Genomic DNA, 17,723 nt, shown 5'->3' with positions numbered 1-17,723 from the left:
GACAGTCATGTTTTAATCACTCGTCGTGTATCTGTTTAAGTGTCATGTTTCTTCCTCTGATGTTCCATTACATAACTAGCATGGAATCACACAAATGTCCCAAGCCTTTCTCATCAACAGAATACCTTACCTGTCCTTAATGAAAACCACAACTATTAGCTTCCTTGCCAAAAAGAAAACTAGTTTAGCTGGTAGAATCTGATCTCCTCCTGTCCTCAAGTAACACTCTCTTTAAAGCCAGCAATCTCTAGGCTATATACTGTCACTCTGATAAGAATTGTACTAAATAGCACTAAAGCAAAGCTAAAGGTTATTCTTTGTTATTCTCCTGATCTCAAATAACACAACACAACACAATTGTGTGTGGTGGGTCTTTGAAGGGAGAATAAACAGCTTCCTTCCTTATATAGAATTTATTTTTTTGCCATAAAAAAGGAGCATGATTGTGATAACCTTTGGGTTTCTGGTGTCACCTAGGCAAATACCTCCTCTATCGGTACTCAAAGGCCCATTTCTGGAGCTGTTGGGGTGCGAAATTGCGAATGCATGTGCATGTGCATGTGCGTGTGCCTGTTCCTGTGCCTGTGTCTGTGCCTGTGTGCGTGCGTGCGTGCGTGCGTGCGTGTTGTGCTGGGAAGTCTCAGAAGCCACTAAGTGTCCAGAATGCTACCAGCCTCCACCTGAGAGGTTCTACTGTCCACAGTAAAACCCACTCACCTGACACAAAGATTAAAATTACACATTTTAATCTAATTAATTACAGGCTCTGTGATTAATTAATTGCAATTAATCACATTTTAATCGCACATCGATATGTGAACTGAGAAGCATTTTATTTCAAGTAAAACACATTTTATTGTACGAGTGAATCAACAAGTGAGTTTTTTTTAATCTAAATTTCGCATCCACTGGGCCGAGCAAAGCACTCTGATCGGCTACTTCTCCCTTTGCGTTTGTTGTCTCTTCTTGGTTGGTACATCGCTATACTCGGTATGCCTGAAACTGAAGGTTCTGTGGTTAATTTTCTGTAATTAATTAATCACAATTAATCAGTTTAAGTCCCAGCCTTAATCAGGATAAACAAAGTAGTTGTGACATTACATTCCATGCCATGACATGACAGTCATTTTTTAATCACTCATCGTTTATCTGTTTAAGTGTCAAGTTTCTTCCTCCAATGTTCCATTACATAAGTAACATGGAATCACAATAATGTTCCAAGCCTTTCTCATCAACAGAATACCTGTCCTTAATGAAAACCACAACTTTTAGCTTCCTTGCCAAAAAGAAAACTAGTTTAGCTGGTAGAATGTGATCTCCTCCTGTCCCCAAGTAACACTCACTTTAAAGCCAGCAATCTCTAGGCTATACTGTCACTCTGATAAGAATTGTACTAAATATCACTAAAGCAAAGCTAAAGGTTATTCTGTGTTATTCTCCTGATTTCAAATAACACAACACAACACAATTGTGTGTGGTGGGTCTTTGAAGGGAGAATAAACAGCTTCCTTCCTTATATAGAATTTATTTTTAATTTTCATATTTAGAGCAGTCAGCAGTAAACCGGAGACAGAAATGGTGTAGGTTGCCATAAAAAAGGAGCATTATTGTGTTAACCTTTGGGTTTCTGGTGTCACCTAGGCAAATACCTCCTCTATCAGTACTCAAAGGCCCATTTCTGGATCTGTTGGGGTGCGAATGCATGTGTGTGTACCTGTTCCTGTGCCTGTGTGTGTGCGTGTGTGCATGTGTGCGTGCGTGTGTGTGTTTGTCTAGCTATACTTATGGGGACTAAACGCATGTTCACACAGGGGACCTCTAACAGTGTGGGGACAAAATAGTAGGTCCCCACAACGGTAAGGGTTAGGGTTAAGGTTAGGGTTAGGGGTTAGGTTTAGGGATAGAGGTTAAGGTAAGGCCAGGCGCGGACCGCTCATTAAGGCGAAAAGGCGATCGCCTTACATTTATTCTGTAGAAAATGTTAAATATAGCCCCCAAAGCACCCCCAAGCACCCAAAAAGCCCTGCTAATTTAAAGAATGTTTCTCAACCCCCCATGCCCACTCGCTGGGGAAGGCAGCCAGCCAGTTCATTGGGATGTAAATTGAATTCTGCTCGCCTTTTCCTCGCCTTTTGTTCCTGCGCGTCTTTTGTTATAATGGTGTTACAGGGCAGGGGAGGGGATTTTGGGCCATTATCACCTCTACCTGGCTGAAAGGTGGGCTACTGTATAGAACAGGCTCTCAGACTAGCCTTGATTCATTACTGACTGAACTCCAACATGAGACCACCAGCTAAGAAGAAGTTCACCCAGAAAACGCTCCAGTTCACCGCCGCCAGCAAAAGCAAGCCGCCTTCTGAAGACCTCCCTGCCGCCGCTTTGGAGCGGCTCTTGCCGCCGCGCGCAACTCACCGACAGCAGGGGCCGAGGCGGCCTGCTTCCTGGACACAGAACCAGGCTCAAGCGGCAGCAACTCACCGACAGCAGCGGGGAATACACTGCATGCTTTTATGACAGGCTGCAGCCTACATGCTACTTTTATTGACCTTCAGAAAGAGAAATATCCACACAAGAGAGAAGAGACCCCTTGAACTTGAACGTGGTTGTGACACAAGGTGGAGTTCAAGAGCTAATGCTGTTACTAAAGTGCACGAACTTTATGACGTTATACTAGACCTTTTGAGTAATTATGTCACGAATCTAGGTCCATCATGTGAAGAAGCAAATGCATTGTTAACTAGGATACAAACAAGGAAGTTTGTTTTCCTTCTCGTTCTCTTTAAAAACCTGTTTTCTATTTCTGATGCAGCAACCAATGGCCTGCAGTCTAAAAAGACTACTGTACCAGACGCTATAGATTTAATTGATGGTCTCAAAAGACAGCTGTCAGCGATTAGGTGTGATGAAAATAGCTTGAAAGGATATCGAAGCATCCTGACCGAAACAAATGCTTTATGTGCCGAACATGCTATTGTAAAGTGGGATAGATATGCAGTTAGTACAGCTCGAAAATGCTTTGTTCCCTCTAAATTCAAGGATAGTATCATTACCACTACCCTGGGAAAACAATCAAGAGTCCAATGTGAAAAGGATTTACGCATCATTTTAAACCAGATTGTAGACTGTCAACTTAATGAGTTGAATACCCATCAGGTTCCAACCCGACTCTTATGGTTTCATGACGTCTGCTAGTGTATTCTTAGCAACTCCCCGTGCTGCTAATGTAACTGATGCTGATTTAACTGAAATGGTAGAAACTCTCAATGTCTCTGGCAGTGTTTTGGGTGTTGCAGCAGTTAAAGAACACACTGCTTAAGGTTTTGGATGTGTGCCCTGCAAATTGAAAGTGTGTGTGTGTGTGTGTGTGTGTGTGTGTGTGTGTGTGTGTGTGTGTGTGTGTGTGTGTGTGTGTTCACCTGCAGTCCCAGTACCACACTGTACCTTGAGTAAACCCTGCCTTTTGTACACCACCCTCTTCTCCTTAACGCCTGTGCTTCCCTCCCTTTATCACACGTGCATCACACGTGATGTTTGTGTGGAAAGTTTGGACACCCGGAACACATTAATGATCCAGAGCTTAAAGCCAGTTCAACCAGTTAATTAGCATTTCATTTGCTGAAGCCATTGATTGTTCTGGGATATGGTGCCGAGGTGGGAAGTGTTACAGTATAGGACAAACCTTATCCACCTTGAGCGGTGATCTTACATCTTAAAAAAAGGAAAAAAATATATATCCTTGCTCTTTACTGGTATCTTTTGAAAACTGAGGCAATCATGAAAAGATATTTCATGAACAAAAAAATCCCGCACTCTGCTCTTGCTCAGCTGCTCATCTTTATTTCACTTGACAGACGTTTCGGTCCCACTGGACCTTCTTCAAGAGTGTCTTACAGCCATTGTGCACCCCTCTCCTATACACTCCCCTTCCTGTTCACAGGTGTGAGACAATCTCACTCCTCTCAGGAGTGTCTCTCTGTGATTGTCTCTCACCTGTGTGTGGTTGATGACAACCATACAATTAGGTTACATTATTTACAGAAACTGTACATTTCAGAAATGTGAACATCGGCTTTACAGCTTTCATAAAACATTCCAAACTGTGCAGTATAATCAACAAAATGTATCTTGGATGCACCATCTATAAACTTATTTCATATTCTCCAGTCTTCAATAATCCCACATTTCATTACAGCATTACATGCCATGGGATCTCATCATTCAGTCCTTTAGGCTTTAGGGCATAGTGTTTGTAAGGTGTAAATCCAATAAACTTCTCTTTTGTTAAGAATGTCATCTATATTTCCCCCTCTCTCTGGTAGAGTCACTTTTTCAATCCCCTGGAACTTGAATGATGAGATATCATGTTTGAAGTCATTGAAATGTACTGCTACTGGATAGTTTATATCATTTCTCCTTATGGTGCTTTTATGTTCACTCATTCTTTGTTTTAACTGGCGTGCTGTTTTGAAAACTGACACATTCATGGTGGGCCCGCAGTGAATCCTTCTACCCAGGGCCCAGAATTTGAAGCGACACCCCTGTCCCCAGGTTGCTCCTATAGTCAGGACGGAGGTCCCTGGGTCAAAATCAGTTGAAAACCCCCGCCTTAGACCACAAACCCCATTTTGAGGCCTATATGGGACCCCGTAAAAACCTCAGTGTTTATTCAACCCTGAGTCTGCACGTGGAACCAAACCCAGCTCAAATACAAAAGGTATACAGTGTTCTGAAAGGGGCTAATGCCTGTCGCCTCCTGGTGGAAGAGGAGGTGAACTGTCACTCTGAAACATAATGGAGTGATGGATGGGAGGGTCCATCACACAAACTGTGTCCGTGGCAAATACTTAGCTGTGTCCATGGAAAAATCTAGATTTTCTTTTTTACACAGCTTTATAATGTTCATATATTCATCATCATCAAGTCCCAATTACTGAATGTCAGTCTCTATAGGTGTTCAAAAATATGTATGACACTGATTAATGACATTATGACACACACAAGTTGATTTCTATTAGCCGATCGTTCAAGTTGTAAAACTGATTTTGATGTTATGTTAATTCATAGCTGCGGGGAGCCCCATACAAGCTCACAGCCTGTCACTTACTCACTTTGTGATGTGATGCTTGCTTGTAGGCTACAGGCCTACACCTGACATTTTTGAACATTTCATAGTGTTTCTAAATGTCTGAATAATTTAACTTTATTTTTCCAGATGGGGTTCACTGCCAAATACATATCAATTTAGGGGTCCTTGATATGAAAAGATTTGAGAATCATTGCTTTACAGTGTAGACCTATTGGGAACACACCACAGACACGCTTATTGTCTCTATTGGCTGATACATTGGTTTTGATCTATTAGTTGAATGTATTCCTCAATAAATATTGGCATATTGTTTATTGTTGTTTCGATTATGCCCTTGTCTCCCCTTTGGTTGCGAATCTAGGTCAGTTTGACTTACTAACAACTTTATGAAAGAAGAGAGAAACACTGCAACCTACTGGTGACACTAATAATAACAACAGACCAGTTGTTCTCACATTAACAAATTAATTGGTGTTGAAAATAATGTTTGACCTGTAATTAGGGATTATCACTGCTACTCAATGAATGAGTGCAAAGGACCGCAATATAAACACACCATAGTGTTTTTGGGGTTTAAATCATGTTAGTAGACCTTGCATCTGAACTGTAGGCCTACTGTGACTTTTCCTGTGCTAACTGAGTATTCAATCAATCGATTTGACTAGTGCCACCTCCTGACAATATCAGGACACGTGTTGTCTGTGAACCTAACATGGTTAGTTTGAAGTTGGGTTTATATAGGAAGGGGCGTGTCTGATAAAATAAATATCAAATATAGATACAGAAACATACAACTTCAAATGCCCACAAAATCTATGAGAAGGTATTGGATTACTTTGGTTTGTTTGGATTGACTCTTTATTTCATGGACTACTGTTCACCACTATTATGTACACTAGTATACAGTACGTGCAATTTGGAACAAGGGGAGATGCAAGTTAATTTAATTAAGTGTTGGTAATGGTGTATAATAATAGGCCTAATAGGGGCGCTACCCACACGTTTGGCTTTGTTGCTCATTCCACGAATGCCAGATCCTTACAGTCTACCTTTTTGTAAAGGGGATAAATCAATGATAGCAATGATATCAAACACAAAACCATTTGGCTTAAAAGGGAGATAAAGGGGAGACCGAATGTTGGCAAAAGTTGGGTTGGCGCTACCCACACGTTTGGCTGTGGTGCTCATTCCACAAATGACTGATGCTTAGAATCTGTATCTCCTTGTAAAGGTGACGAATCAACGATAACAATGGCTGCAACACAATACAAATTGGTATTATTAAAGGGGATTATGGACCGAAGTAAAGTTTCCTTTCTTTTTGTGCTGTGTTTAGAAATAATTTGTGCATTCTTATTGTGAACATTAGTGAGGACCAATTAAATGAAGATACAGTAGGTTGAAAAGTGGTGAAGTAGTCCTTTAAGTACAGTTTTGAGATATTCCCCTTCTATTCCCCTACATCTCGAATTCAAATATTGTACTCCACTACATTTATTTGAACACTTTAGTTACTAGTTAGTTACTTTGTAGAATAAGCCATAATAGCCATAATCAATTTTGGCCAGGATGCGACGCATTGTGAGCTTGTAGATCTGCTATTTTCATATTGTGTGATGCGGTGTAGGCTCCATCTTGTACCTACACCTCCTCTCTCTTTCTGCATGCAGCCAGCCGGACGCAGCAAACCGGAGCCAGCCACGAGCCGGGTGCATCTCTCCATTCCGACATGTCTCCTTTCCGACAGACACTAACCCTATCTCTTACCCTAACCCTAACCTTAACCTCTATGGACGTGTTGCCACTCCGACAATAAGAAGTCACTGTCGGAGTGGCGACATGTCGGAATGGAGAGAGCCCCCCCCACAAGCCGCACACCAGAGCCAAACTCGGAACATGTGAGTGACACATTGTTTTCAGATTGTTGTTTTTGGTGCGACACAAGCATAAATAAAGAGAATCCCAGTTTGTAAAAAGAAAACACCAGAGCAATAAACACATGCGCAAATATCTACTTTTCTTAAACAAACATCTCCTGCTGTCCTTCTACATTCTCTCTTCCCTTTCCTCATGGCTCAGAAAGGAACATGGAGCACACAGCTGAGGGGACTCAACAGAGAGAGATTCAGGTGAAACTTTTTTTTATATTTAATTAGAAATACTTAGTGAGCTTGGTTTCTGTGGGGGTTTGAGCTGGGACTCCATTGTTTTCACATCTGCCTCAGTTGATTGGCTGTTCTCACCACTTGACACTCCCCCTAATATGCATGTTAAATTGCTTATAAGGGGAGCCAGTGGACAGACACACTCACTCATGGCTCAGAAAGGAACATGGAGCACACAGCTGATGGGACTCAACAGAGAGAGATTCAGGTGAAACTTTGACATTTAGAATTGTATTTAATTAGAACTACTTTATATTTAATTAGAAACACTTAGTGAGCTTGGTTTCTGTGGGGGTTTGAGCTGGGACTCCATTGTTTTCACATCTGCCTCAGTTGATTGGCTGTTCTCACCACTTGACACTCCCCCTAATATGCATGTTAAATTGCTTATAAGGGCAGCCAGTGGACAGACACACTCACTCATGGCTCAGAAAGGAACATGGAGCACACAGCTGATGGGACTCAACAGAGAGAGATTCAGGTGAAACTTTTTTATATTTAATTAGAAATACTTAGTGAGCTTGGTTTCTGTGGGGGTTTGAGCTGGGACTCCATTGTTTTCACATCTGCCTCAGTTGATTGGCTGTTCTCACCACTTGACACTCCCCCTAATATGCATGTTAAATTGCTTATAAGGGGAGCCAGTGGACAGACACACTCACTCATGGCTCAGAAAGGAACATGGAGCACACAGCTGATGGGACTCAACAGAGAGAGATTCAGGTGAAACTTTGACATTTAGAATTGTATTTAATTAGAACTACTTTATATTTAATTAGAAATACTTAGTGAGCTTGGTTTCTGTGGGGGTTTGAGCTGGGACTCCATTGTTTTCACATCTGCCTCAGTTGATTGGCTGTTCTCACCACTTGACACTCCCCCTAATATGCATGTTAAATTGCTTATAAGGGGAGCCAGTGGACAGACACACTCACTCATGGCTCAGAAAGGAACATGGAGCACACAGCTGATGGGACTCAACAGAGAGAGATTCAGGTGAAACTTTTTTTATATTTAATTAGAAATACTTAGTGAGCTTGGTTTCTGTGGGGGTTTGAGCTGGGACTCCATTGTTTTCACATCTGCCTCAGTTGATTGGCTGTTCTCACCACTTGACACTCCCCCTAATATGCATGTTAAATTGCTTATAAGGGGAGCCAGTGGACAGACACACTCACTCATGGCTCAGAAAGGAACATGGAGCACACAGCTGATGGGACTCAACAGAGAGAGATTCAGGTGAAACTTCGACACTTTAGAACTTGTTGTATTTAATTAGAACCATTCAGTGAGTTAAAACATCAGCATGTGGACCATTCAGATCCGGCAATCTGAGCTATCAGTCGGGGCGGGTGGGGCTCTTAGCCATGGTAGGCAACCCACCTAGGAGAAGGTCACTCTGAGGTAAAAAACAGGACTGTGAGAATTTGCGACCCCACAGTCCTTAACTAGCATTGAAAAGCCAACCATGAAGAACAAAGTCATCCCAAATCCTATACTTCCAGCGGCGGGAGTCCACAGGAGCATCGCGGCGGATGGTGGTGCTGGTCCCCCTTCCGGAGGACATCATGACGACAGGGCCTCAAACCCACGGGAACGAGGGAGGGTTCTGTCTGACCACAGCATCCCATCCAATGCACTCATGCGTTGTCGGAGACCATTTGTAATGGGGACCTTCAACGCATGCACAGTGAGAGAAGAAGCTAGACTGGTGGAATTGGCACATTGTGCTGAAGAACAGGGGGTAGAGATCCTGGGAGTCCAGGAACACAGAAGAGTCCACACTGACGACCAGATAGTTTACCGCAAAGTGGAGAAACGCACGTTCATCACTGCATCTGCGTGGCGAAACGGGGCCCAGGCTGCAACAGGGGGTGTAGGACTAATGCTGGGTTCTCTGGCGCGCAGGGCCCTCCGACGGGTTCACAAGCACACCGAAAGGATCCTCATGGCTGAGTTCGCAGGTAACCCAGTAACAACAGTCATAGTGGTGTACTCACCCACTAACATGGCATCACCTGAGGAGGTTGAGGAGTTCTATGAGGACCTCACAACAGCAGTCCGAGGTGTCCCAGCGCACAACTTCCTGGCAATCCTTGGCGACTTCAACGCCAGGATTGGACAGGAGGATGCACCATTCCCATACCATGAGTCTACCAACCGCAACGGCACATACCTCACAGCCCTTCTCATGGAACACCAGCTCCTGGCAGCGAACACCATGTTCCGGAAGAGAACAGGGAAGAGATGGACTTTCCGAGACCGAGCCTCACGGCCTGGGGAGCAACCTAGGCTATATCAGTTGGACTATATCCTAGTGAGGCAAAAGTGGAGGAATTCCATCCTGAATGCTGAGCCATACAGCACGTTCAGCTCTGTAGGCTCTGATCACCGTGTGGTCTCCATGAGGGTGCGACTGAGCCTCAGGGTCCCCAAGCCAAGCCCCAAGATTCGGCATGACTGGAAGGCATTCACGACCAATCCGGGCCTTCAAACCAGGTACACGGAGGAAGTCAGGAAGCGCTTTCGGCAGCTTGATAGGGGAGAGGAGCCCAGCCGTGAATTGTAGCAGCACGAGGCAGGATGGAGGAAGCACGACTCAACTTTGAGCGTGAACCAACAGAGGAGGGTCGCGAGACACTGAACGAAGCCAAACAGTCTCTCTTCAGCACCTACGACACCATCAAAGGGGAGGAAGTGATGGAAAGTGTGCGAAGAGTGCAGGCAGCGCAAGGTGAAAGGCAATACGGGGAGGCCTGGAAGGTAATAAATGAGATGACAGGGCGGAAGAGGGCCAAGGAGGGCCAGGTTGAGGGACACAGCCCAGAGGAGAGAGTGGCAACATGGTTCGACCACTTCCAAAGGCTCCTGGGAACATCAGTGGAAGAGGGAGAGGAGGAAAATATACCAGCAGTCCTCCAGGGCCTGAACATCGACGATGGACCCTTCACAATCAGCGAGCTCGCCAGGGCAAAATCCACCCTGAGAGAGGGAAAAAGCGCTGGGCCGGATGGCATACCTCCAGAGGTCTTGAAGAACTGCGACCTAGACAACCTCATCCTAGACTTTTGCAACAATGCTCTACAGCACAACAAGCAACCTGAAATATGGTCTCTGTCTAACATCATCCCGGTGCCTAAAGCTGGGGACCTCTCAAAGCCAGACAACTACAGAGGCGTCAGCCTGACATGTATCACTGCTAAGGTCTTCAACCGAATGATACTGAACAGGATACGGCATGCCATCGACCCTCACCTGAGAGAGAACCAAAATGGTTTTTGAGAGGAGAGAACAACCGTAGCACAGATCCTGGCATTAAGGAGATTAATAGAGGAGGTGAAAAAGGACAACCTAGCAGCTGTACTGTGCTTCATTGACTTCAAAAAGGCTTTTCATTCTATCCACAGAAGCAAGATGGTGAAGATCCTTGAGGCCTACAATGTCCCTCCCAACATTCTCCGGGCTATCGAGACCATGTACGCAAGAACAAGGGCCAAAGTGGTGACCCCAGATGGCAGCAGTGAGGTGTTTGACATCCGAGCTGGTGTAATGCAAGGAGACACCCTAGCCCCCTACCTCTTCATCATTGCGACCGTCAGGGAGCAGTTTACTATGAAAACCTCCACCGGCCGTCCGTCGGTCGGTCGGTCGGTCGGTCGGTCGGTCGGTCACACGTCACACGTCACACCTTTGCCCTGCTCATATCTCCGCATCAGTATGACATCACACCACATGTGTACACAAACCTTTGTGTACGTTGCTGTGGCAACAGTCTGTTGTTGCTGGTCTGTTAGTGTACGTTAGCAACCACCTTAGCAACCATGGTTTTACTCTAGCAACCAACTGTTTACCCTAGCAACCAACTGTTTACCATAGCAAGCATGTTTTTTTACCCTAGCAACCAACTGTTTACCATAGCAACCAGATACGCAGAGCAGGGATCTCCATATATGGGCATAAACAGGTGACATCACACTGATGTCAGATACTCAGAGCAGGGATTTCTCCATAATATATGGGCATAAAAGGGATTCTGTTAGGGATCTCCATATATGGGCATAAAAGGGATTCTGTTAGGGATCTCCATATATGGGCATACAAGGGATTCTGTTAGGGATCTCCATATATGGGCATAAAAGGGATTCTGTTAGGGATCTCCATATATGGGCATAAAAGGGATTCTGTTAGGGATCTCCATATATGGGCATAAAAGGGATTCTGTTAGGGATCTCCATATATGGGCATAAAAGGGATTCTGTTAGGGATCTCCATATATGGGCATAAAAGCGATTCTGTTAGCTGTTAGTGATCTCCATATATGGGCATAAAAGGGATGCTGTTAGGGATCTCCATATATGGGCATGAAAGGGATTCTGTTAGGGATCTCCATATATGGGCATAAAAGGGATTGTATCCCAGATGATGCCCTGTTAGGAGATCCACACTAACAGAATCCATATATGGTCCTACCGACAGCTGCTATAAGCCAACCCTGGCGATAAGGTCTGAGTCGAAGAAATGCTTCTTTCCTGGCAAGAATTGCCCCTTTATACTGTAGGGCTCGTTTGTGTATTGTATGACATCACGCCACATCATCGGCTGAGGACTGTGTGATGTCATCATATCTCCATATATGGAGACATAAGTTGCTCATGCCCAAATATGGGCTGGTGAGGTCAGACCTAGTGTGATGCATAGGTTATCTCCATGTATGGAGATTCAACTTCAATGAGTAACCATGGCAAACTGTCAACTGCCCGTATGTCTTGATAATTGGTAAAACAAACTTTTGGCCTATTTGTGGAGATAAGCGACCAACGGTCGCTTATCTCCCGATTAGGGAGTCTTACTGGTAGTTCTAGATTATGCGCTCAGGAAAGCCATAGGTGGACGAGAACAAGAGCTTGGCTTCACGCTAACACCAAGGAGGTCAAGGCGGCATCCCGCAGTAGTTCTGACAGACCTGGACTATGCGGACGACATCAGCCTGCTCTCCGACAGCATGGAACAAGCTCAAGAACTCCTGAACAGGGTGGAGATAGAGTGTGCCAAAGTTGGTCTCAGGCTAAATGCTAAGAAAACTGAGGTTATCACCTATAACCTACCTGATCACTCACCTCTGACAACAACAGAAGGAGCTGTGTTGAAGGAAGTCAAGGACTTCAAGTACCTGGGCGCATGGGTCGACTCAACTGAGAAAGACCTTAAAGTAAGGAAGGCACTCGCTTGGAGGGCCCTGAACGGCATGAACAGTGTATGGAACTCTAGCCTCCACTGCCAAATCAAACTTAGCTTCTTCTTTGCAACAGTGGAGTCTGTTCTCCTCTATGGCAGTGAATGCTGGACCCTGAAGCCAACCCTGCAGAAGTCTCTAGATGGGTGCTACACTAGAATGTTGCGTGCAGTACTCAACATCAACAGGAGTGCACATGTTACCAACAGGAGCCTGTATGAGGGAATACCAAGGGTAAGCGAGAAAATTGTATAACAGGACACTGCCAAAGACACCAGGAGCTTCCAGCCAGCAAATTGGTACTGTGGGAGCCAACACATGGGCACCGGTCGCGAGGACGTCCCACAAAAACATACGTGGACGTACTCAAGGAAGACGTAGGGACACAGAACACCAATGAGCTGGCCAGATGTATGGAGAACCGAGATGACTGGAAACAACGATGGAGGGCTCGTCTGAGGACGACCTAGAGAGACATACGGTTGTTCTTCAGTCAACATGTGGGACCCCCAGGGATTACCCCCCCGATATTAAGCCATGTTGATCATCTGTGGGTCAGAAAAGCACCTGTAGACAACAGAGGAGGGGCCCACACATTTGACATTTGATTAGCTTATAGATTTCATTTTAGTAAATTGTCTATGACCACATGGACCAGTTCCCCCAAGGGCCCCTGGCCCCACCGGCAGCTATGGCTAATTCAGCCCTGCCAGGGAGGTCCCCAAAATGATTTTGGCAGTGAAGTCACAATTTAAGGACTTACCGGTATACAGTGCCTTGCAAAAGTATTCACCCCCTTCACTTTTTTGACATAGTGTTATGTTACAGCCTTATTCCAAAGGTTATTAAATACATTTTTTAGTCAAAATTCTCCACACTATACCCCATTTTATATTTTGCAAATGTATTAAAAAAGGATAAATACAAAAGCACATGTGCATACTGTAAGTATTCACCCCCTTTGCTATGACACTCAAAATTGAGCTGAGGTGCATCCTGTTCCTACCGATCATCCTTGAGATGTTTCTATAACTTGATTAGAGTCAGAACACACACATTTCTCTATAGCAGGGGTTTTCAAAGTGGGTGACGGGGAACCCCGCGTGCCGCGACGGCAGTCAAGGGGTGCCGCGCGATCATTTGATAATATTTGGAATTTATTTGGACACTTGAAGAAATATTTAGTATAATTTTCTGTCAGTTCTAACCAAAATGGCTATTATGTTAACGTTTTCCTCGCAACATAATCACTAAAATATCGTCACTGTCAGGCAGAAATCTCTGTCGCACAAATGCAAGGCGTTGTGTGCTTGTAGATCTGCTGTTTTCACTAGTTTAGTACATTTTATAGATGATAAATACAAAATGAACGGTTTGGGACATACAAGGTTTCCACACGACAACGATGATATGCTATACTGTAAATATAAAGTGCTGGGAGTGAAAATTATAATGTAGGGGTGCCTTGGATTAAAACAATATTTATGGAGTGCCCTGAGACAAAAAGGTTTGGGAACCCCTACTCTATAGGACCCACAGTTAACATGTCGGAGCACAAACCAAGCCATGGCATGAAGTCAAAGGAATTGTCTGTAGACCTCTGAGAAAGGATCATCAGGGCACAGATCTGGGGAAAGTTACCAAAAAACCTTCCGCAGTATTGAAGATATATTGTAGTCTGATGGCCTGTGGGAAGAAAAACTGTCTTAATCCTCAGGAATCTGTGGAGGCATACTCAATGGATACTGGATACTGTCACTGCTTCAAGGACCAGTTGAACCATAACAAGACAGGCTGTAACATAAACAATAAGCTATCAGGCCCAGTGAGACATTTAGACTCTTACAAGCTATCAAATATCATAACATATCGTATTGGTACAGTTTACAGTTTACAGTTTAGGCATTTAGCAGACGCTTTTAATCCAAAGCGACTTACAATAAGCAGATACAACATCGCAATAATAAACAAGATAATAGGTCAGTACATTAACAGCAATATAACAATGTAAATGGATATCTATCTAGAGAAAAACAATATAATCAAGTTCTAAAGAAACCTAACAAACAAATGTTAACTAGCTTCATGTATGGTCATTGATTTTACTGTAGTGCTAAGGGTTTAGGTGGAGTCTGAAAAGGTGAGTCTTCAGTCCACGGCGAAAGGTAGCGAGTGAGTCCGTTGTTCTAAGTGCGACAGGGAGTTTATTCCACAACTTGGGAGCCAAGAGGGCAAACTGTCTCGGACGAGTGGATTTTTGCCCTGGAGTTTTTAGCGAGGGTTCGGTCAGCATCCCTGTGTTGGCTGATCTAAGTGAACGAGTGGGGGTGTAGGGGTTGATCAGCTTTTGGAGGTATGGAGGAGCCATACCTTTGGCTGCTTTGAAGGTCAGCATCAGTGTTTTGTATTCCATGCGGGCCGCAACCGGGAGCCAGTGGAGGCTGCGGAGAAGGGGAGAGACATGTGAGAACTTAGGCTGGTTGAAGACCAGTCGTGCCGCAGCATTTTGGATCAGTTGGAGAGGTTTGAGTGCACATGCCGGGAGACCAGTGAGGAGAGAGTTACAATAGTCGAGTTTTGATATGACAGATGTCTGAATGAGGAGCTGCGCTGCCTCCTGGGTGAGGAACGGTCTGATTTTACGGATGTTATAGAGTGTGAACCTACAGGACCGGGTGACTGATGCAATATGTGCCTTAAATGATAGCTGGGTGTCCAGGACCACACCAAGGTTTCTAGCAGTCGGAACTGAAGTCACCAATGCATTATCTATGGAAATAGTGAGATCTTGCATGGGGCAAGACTTAGCTGGGAAGAAGAGTAGCTCCGTCTTGTCCGGGTTCAGCTTGAGGTGGTGGGCTGACATCCACTGTGAGATGTCGGCCAGACATGCAGCAATGCGCTCTTCCACCTGGGTGGCAGAAGGGGGGAAGGACAAAAACAGTTGAGTGTCATCAGCGTAGCAGTGATATGATAGATTGTGAGCAGAGATTACAGCACCAAGGGATTTGGTGTACAGGGAGAACAGCAGAGGGCCAAGTACGGATCCCTGGGGGACTCCCGTTTGGAGGGTTCGGGGGGATGAAAGCAAACCTTTCCATGAGACCTGGTAGGTCCGGTCCGACAGGTAGGAGGAGAACCACTTTAGTGCCGTCCCGGTGATGCCTAGGTCAGCAAGGGTGTCCAGGAGCAGCTGGTGATTCACTGTGTCGAATGCCGCAGTGGTATTATCATTGATGGTAAAAAGGTTATACATATGCAGTCATATAATATCTTCCTCAACAGGCAGGCAGGCAGACAGACAGACAAGGTTTATACAAACTGCACGTAAAATATTTAAATACTGCTGTAATGTGTTGTGTAGCTTTCTTATGTGGATGTAGCACTATTACTGACAGAAACTATTACATTCTAAAGATGTCTTTTCTATAAGTTTTAACATATATCGCAGCTTTGTTTATACATTTATTTATTCCCTTTTAATTGTACATACACTGTTTTGTTTTCATTGTTTTATTACAATTTGCTTTCTCGATTCAAACATATGTTTTTTCATGCCAATAGATAAAGCCCCTATGAATGGAATTGAGGGGGAAATAGAGTGACATTCTCTCTCTCTCTCTCTCTCTCTCTCTCTCTCTTCTAAATCCCAACAATTTTCTGAAAAACATATTGTCACTGTTGGTCAGAAACCTCGTATCTCCAGGTTTCAAATGTGTACATTTTTTGCAAAGTAAAGCCATGCTTCAGCATACAAGGCCGTCCCACAAAAGCAGTGAAAACAGCCAATCTACAAGCACAAAAGGCCTCGCGGCACGAGGTAGATCGGCTGTTTTCACTAGCTTAAATCGTTTTTAAAATGTATAAATACAAAACGAATAGTTTTGGACAAGATTTCCACCTGACAACAATGATATGTTTCTACTGTACATCTGTGGTGGCGCTCAAACATTTTCATGTCAAGTAACCCCAAAATGATGAGTATTTGGCCACGGACCCCCATCTCAAAGTATGTTGTTCCAGGGACCCCCAGAAGCAAAGATGAGTTAAAAATGTTTGCTTTAAAAGGATAAAGATTTTCCAAACAAAAATAGATCTACAAGCTCATAGAGCAGGAGCTTGTATATCAGCTATTTTTGAAGAGCCAAAGTATCCACAACTTTCCGACATCCCATCGTGCATTGCGCAGAAGGAGTGCGGCAGTTCCGGCGCCTCAGCCAAGAGTGATCTACAAGCTCACAACGGTTGCATCTGCGACGCGACGTGAGCTTGTATGTCTGCTGTTCTCCGAAAGTGTCCCACAAATAATTCTACAGTAAATTCTCACGGAAACAGTTGGATAAAATACTGGATGAAGTGGTTAAAATCTAAAGTGACACAGATGCGTTCGCGGTCTTCAAGGGTTCAACATAACGTGCAAAGAATAATAGGCTCTATGCATATACGCCATTTTGTTCTACTTCCGGGTGTCTTTCGACTTCCTTCACAGGTGTTACTGATGATACTAATTAAGGCTCTGTTTGATTTATTGCACGGTGGTTCTTTAATTTCAAGGACCCCCATAACTCTATACAAATGGAATCAACAAATGGAATCAAATGGACCCTAGAGTTACACACCTGCAAGGGGACATTTGGAACCCACTCAAGAACACTTTTGAGACCCACTGGTGTAGCAGAGTGTTTCCAGTGAGCCAACATGCACAATATCAGCACCCTGACTCTGTTTGACCAGAATGGAACAGACCCTTCATTAGTATCATCGGTAACACCTGTGAAGGAAGTCGAAAGACACCCGGAAGTAGAACAAAATGGCGTATATGCATAGAGCCTATTGCAGTCTGTCTGACCATTCATACCATTCCCTCCTGTTGGATAGACTAGCAATGACTGACTCTGTTCATAGAGGATACTGATTTGATTTGATTTTAAATGTTTATTTCGAATAAGGCAATTTCTTAAATATAACAAACGGAAGCAAATAACTCAGAATGTATATGATACATAATCTATTACAAAACTACACTTGGCTATACATACATACATACATACATAGAAAACATAAATATATGCATAAGCACACAGTATACATACATACAAGTGCATACTATACAATTCCAGCTACACATATAGATATTAGAGCCCTGCAAGCCCGACGGGACCCGACCAGGGCCCGGCCCGGCCCACCAAAACGGGCCGGGCTCGGGCTCGTTTAGAAACTCACCAACGGGCCTAGGGCC

The sequence above is a fragment of the Nannobrachium achirus genome (genome assembly GCF_963921795.1).
Source record: "Nannobrachium achirus genome assembly, chromosome: 16".
Lineage (NCBI taxonomy): Eukaryota > Metazoa > Chordata > Actinopteri > Myctophiformes > Myctophidae > Nannobrachium > Nannobrachium achirus.
The sequence above is the reverse complement of the archived record's forward strand: the minus strand, read 5'-3'. Positions refer to the sequence as shown.